Raw genomic sequence first — 6000 nt, 5'->3', positions numbered from 1 at the left:
TAAACTTAAATTATAAAAAAAAAGTGAATGCGAGTGCAACAAGTACCTAACTTCCCTACATGTCTTCCAACAGACATATTTAGCAGATCATCTTACTCCCTCAGTCCTTGGATGGGTTTGGGCTGATGTAACATGGCCTTTCTCATACTTTTGTTGTCACAGTGTACATCTGATATTGATAAAGATGCACTTTGCCTTCATGACTGCAGTCTGAAAACCAGCATCATCTCCTTATGTGTAATGCCCCTTTAGTCATTTACCTCTAAGCCAAGGAGCCGGTGCTTAAGATAAATAGACCCTTAATCAGATGAGGTAGTCTGTGTAGCCACAGCAGCTTGCTCATTACTCAGGTACCTGAACTCCTGTTACATAGAGAGCACATTTACAGGAAAGCCTGATGCTGGGGTAACACGTATTTATGTTTGTGTGTGACCTTGAAAACGACTCTACAGCCTTGACCATTTGGCCATTAATAAAGTGATAAGAGGCTCCATTAGTGAAGGCTATGTTATGACAACAGGGTAAAACAGCTGAACGTATAGATGGCTGGCGCTGAGCATGATGTGTGCATTGATGTGGACGAGCTCCAGTTTCACATGGAGGGCGGACCTGAGTGTCACTGACACATTGTGTGTACATTTACTGCATGGTTGAGACAGTGACCCCTCTCACTGAACAGCATCTTAAAGAGACGCCAGAGAGATCAGCATCTTAATGTCGCCCTAAACATCAAACTGTACTTCCTGATCAAATCATTTAAAACCTTTAGGCCAAATACAGACAAGCTCAGTCTAAAGAGCTTAATCATGATCCTTGTGGTTCAAGAAGAAGATCTAGGGCTTTGTAAACCACAAAGGCTCAGACTGACACTCAGATAAATTGTTGCCCAAATTTGGTTCCAGCCACCATTTTCCACTGAGATTGACATAGCCACTGCTGCCCCCCAGTGATCTGTAGAGGGAACTGAACGAGGTACCAAAAAGTAGAGACATCAAGTTGAAAGTGCTGCACATCATAGAAACACAAGAGGGAATAAGGAGTGATATGGTAAAACAAAATGATGACATTACAAACGGAGGGAGGAGATGTAAGGAGAGTGAAGGGAGTCGAGTTTTTTTTCAAAAAAGAACTAAAGAAAAGAGATGTAGAGGGAGACAACCCGCCTTTGTACTCCAGCACAAAAGGGCAGACAAAGAACCGTGGACACCTGATCACCAAGGCCTTGGACCAGAGAGAGAGCCTGCAGGAATAAAGAGAGAGACGGACGAGGGCATGAGGTGCATTTGACTATATATGTGTGTGTGTGTGTGTGTCTGTGCGAGTGTGTGTGTGTTTTATCTGGGGAAAGGGGTGAAAGCCAAGAAACAGGTCCCCATTGTGCAGCATGGAGTAATGAGGGAGGTAATGAGGGTTTGGGTTTCCAGAGCTGCCCATTACAAGTGCACCGCGGCTGCTCCCGAGAGAGCCAGGGGACCGAGAGAGCAGAGGCGGGGTGGTGGGTATCAATGAAGATAGGGGAGCTTGATCTAGATAGCGGCAAACAGCCGTCTGTCTCAAACTACCACACAGGGAGTAGAAGTGACACTGTGGATTCTGATAATACAAGATAATGGATGCTTATGATTTAATATGGTGAAGCATGCGTATGCGTGCAGGTTAAATATTGCTAATAATAGCATATTTCTGTAAAATCTATAAAATTCATATTTCCTGAAAATTATGTTGCAATTTTGGGGTTTGATTGGCGTCTTCGTTTTAATTGTGCTTCTCTGTAGAATTATTATTATTGACCACCTGGTGGCAGCAAACAACACTGATGTGTGCAATGCTTCCTCCTAAGCTCTGAAAATATGATTATGAACCTTTATCAGCAACATCCTCATTATCAGGTTATTATGGACTATAGTTATTGACTTGCCACCAAGCATATGCATGTGTACATACACACACAGACATACTTCTATACTTGTGAGGACCCCCTGACCCCAACCTTCATCACAATGAAGATATGCCTTTTACCCCAATCTGTACCAAAACAAAGTGCTGAGATCTATTACTTAAGTAAAAGTAGAAATACTACAATGTAAAAATACTCTATTACAAGTAAAAGTCATGCACTCAAGAATGTACTAAAAAGCATAAAAGTACTTACTGTGGAGCAGAATTGGATTATTATTAATGATGCATTAATGTGTGAGCAGCACACATGTTGTAGATGGTTAAGGTGGAGCTCATTTGAACTACTTTATAAACTATTTCACATTGCAAGCTCATCATATATGTTGTACTGTATGGAAAACTGTAATCTGCCAAGTAACTATAGCTGTCATATAACTGTAGTGGAGTAATAGTACACATCACCCTCTGAAATGGAGTGCAGAAGAAGTATAAAGTAGCACAAAATGGAAACACAAGTACCTCAAAATTGCAATTAAGTAAAGTGTTTGAGTATTTACTTTGTTACTTTCCACTACTACCAAAACCACAACCAATACCTAATTTTACTTTTAACCTTAAAACCTTGCTTAAACCTCAGTCTTTCAGGGAAGTGAGAAATGGCAATTGCAGTTTGTCCTCATAAAGATAGGCAGATATAAATCAGCCATCTTTAATCTCATTGCGCAGGAGATGACACGAGGAATGTAAATATGCCAGTGTTAAATTGAACAAATTAAAAGTTGAGACTGATGAATAGATAACAAACACACACACAGGTGCAAACACTTTATCACTTTATTGTGTGCATTTTTACTGCAGGACAGAGCCGGAACTTCCGCTTCCACTTTAATAGCTAAACAACCCCTATAATGCAAACAGTATATTTTGCCTAATCCAACAAGCTGAAAGGCCACGACGGAAAAAATAAATAACACGTTAATAGCAAGGTGAGGAGGGATTTATTACTGTATAATACATGTGTACTTTCTGTACGTGAATTAGAGAGCTGTCGTCTTTATGAACAAGTCTGTATCCAGTCAGCCCGGCTGGCTGGGAAATAATAAAAGATTCAACAACAACACTGGTCGCTTAACTACCTTTAGTGAAATCAGTTCAGCCACGTGAATCCTGTAGTGACTCTTTATGGCTTTAAAGTGTCTCTGTTCCCCCAAGGTGTATGTCTCAGAGAGCTTTACAGTCCCAGCTTTACAAGCGTTTGTCCAGAGACACAAATACCACCTGATTCATCTCCGTGTGTGTGTATCCATCAGAGCTGTAAAGCCTTAGATGTCACCTTGTCATCCCCCGGCCCGGTTGTCTGACTGTGTAAACTCAGGAGACTGACACTGAGACTGGGGCAGAACGAGCTAGCAAGTGGAATGTAAGCATTTGGGAAATGTGAGAACTTGTCTGCGACTTGCACTCTGTGTGCAGTCTAAAGCACTATTATGGTCTGTGCTTGTGCGGATGTGAGTAGCCTGAAACCTCAAAGTATACCTGACTTGTTTTTACAAAGATTTTAGTTCCTAATCCTGAGAGAGTCGGCTCACCCTGTGTAAAAATCTAAACATGACAGTTATCTTTACAGTTATCCGCTCTTGCTACATATTTAAACATTCATACGTTCAAGATGAAAAAGGAGGAAACGCTGTATGAATGTGGCCTGGGTTAGAAAGAGGTGGGTAACACCTTTGGGTTATTTGGCATCTGGCCATGGTATTTTCCATCGCACTTCTAAGAAATGCATGTGTGTGCAATTCATTATATTGTGGGGACAAAATCTGTTTGCGTCATCACATGTGGAGACTCGTCTTCCATATGGGGACAAAAATCCAGTCCCCACAAGAGTAACTATTTATTTTAGGGTTAAGTCTTGGTTTTAGATCTGCTCGTCTGTGCTTACATCTTTGCATGGACTGATTTGAGTTTTAGACGTCGACAATGAGGACATTTTCAGCAACAATAGAGCTCTAATGATGGTAATGTCAGTTGGTTGGTCCACCACTTTGGTCCAGGCTGAAATATTTCAACAACTATTACAAGGTAGGCTTGCCATGCACGGTAGGCTTGCCATGCACGGTAGTCAGCGTCACAGTGTTATACTGTGTACGAGCATACTGTAAACCGATTACATTACTTGCCCACCGCCCCTTTGCTTTTTTTTTTTTAATAGAAATAAAACCAATTGAGTTCATTTTCACTTATCAGCGCTCACGTTCATCAAATAAAAAGTGAGTGGCGCAATGGCGCCAGGTGCAAACATGCCGACCTGGGGAGGCCAGACACACAGCCATCCACCGGTAAAGATCAAAGTAGGCGCGCTACAGATATTGAGCGTCATCTTTTCTTGAAAAATGTCCGGTGTAATCAGTAACACCGGTGTTGTCACAAGTTTATTAACTAGTGGGAAAATTTCCTCACCATGGCTTCCCTATTACATGGAGGGTCATAAAATCTTTAAAACCTTAAAAGCATTCTTGATCCCCAGACGATGAATCCTAATACCCGGACATTTCATTCAGTGCCACCAACAGATTGACATAAAGTGGTTTTGAGTGAAACAGCTCAAAAACTATTGGATGGATATGACATTTGTTACAGACATACATGGCTTGGTTTATGACCAAATACCTGCAAAACGAATGACATTCCTATCAGCCTCGGCCATACTTTGTGTTTAGTGCTGATAAGGAAATGTTGAACATGATATATTACGTACTGATGTTCACCATTACCTGCTGAACATCAGTATGTGAACATTGTCATTGTGAGCATGTTAGTACAGCCTCGCAGAGCCGCTAGCATTCCTGTAAGTGTAACTGTTTGTCCTCACTTTCCAACAAGACATTCTTGTCAGTCTTGACTTCTTCAGAGGGTTGTTTAGAGGTTAAGACTAAAGGTTAAGGTGAGAATGAGGTTTGGGTTAAGGGTTGGGGTTAGTCATGCAGTTGTGATGGTTAAGGTTGAGGTCAGTACCATGGGATTGCATGCATCAACAAGGATCCCCACAAGTATAGAAGTACAAGCAAAACATAAATGTGTCCATGTTGCCACATGTGTGGACAAAAATAAGGTCTCCATAAGGTCAACTATTGTTTTATCAATCCTAGCTTAGGCATGCATTACAGACAACTGGTGATCTCTGGTAGTTTACAATCGCATAGATTTTTCCACAGAGTACAACTTCTACTGCGTAGAACAACAATATTCCTCCACATGAGACACAAACAACATATGATCCGTCTGTATCTCTTCATCTTTCCATAGCTATAATTTAGACTGAAGCATGCCACTCTAATTGACCACAAACAATAACTAAATTGCAACGTAGACGAGCAGAAGAACCATTAGTTCAGCAGAAACATTTGAAAAGGCCCAGAACACCAATCTGAAAACAATTACTGGGGGCAGCAGAGAGACTAGAACAGAAACTACATGCATTTTCAATATATGGTTGTGTAGCTTTTTGGCCACTGTCCATACCACCCATATTCCCCTGATGGCTTGCATTTATATAACTCCAAGCAAAACTGATTGGCTATGGGCTATGAGGCTGGCTGGCCGGACCAAGACTTTAGGCGTTTGATCTTAACAAATTCATTTATTATCAATTTTCTGTGCATAAAAACTCCAAATTATTTCATTATGTGGCGATTTGTAACTTTTCCGAAGTTGCATATTGCTTTTTTGAATTTTCTCTTTGAATGCATTCCTAGAATGACTCTATTCTGTGAAATCCATGATTAGCCAATACGCTCCAGATGTGGGTCTGCAAGTTGAGCTTTACCGCCAAATTTTGCTAAAGAGAAGACAGCAGCCTCCCTGTCAGCCTATTAGTTCTCAAATATACCCCCAACACTCAAAGCACACACCAGCAGCCCCACTGCACAGCTCCTATAGCTGTAAATTTCCTTCTCTCTCTCCCATTCTTCTCTTCACACACACCGTTTGGCTCAGGTCCCAGTCATGCTACTCCTCCATTAAGGGTCCTTGTGGCAGTGGGGCTGCCCTATCGAATGCCTGCGTCCTGTTTGATCCCATCCTAGATTTCAAAGGGAGACA

This window comes from Sebastes fasciatus, chromosome 8 (assembly GCF_043250625.1).
Source record: "Sebastes fasciatus isolate fSebFas1 chromosome 8, fSebFas1.pri, whole genome shotgun sequence".
In the NCBI taxonomy this organism is placed as follows: Eukaryota; Metazoa; Chordata; class Actinopteri; order Perciformes; family Sebastidae; genus Sebastes; species Sebastes fasciatus.
Note: the sequence above shows the minus strand (reverse complement) of the source record.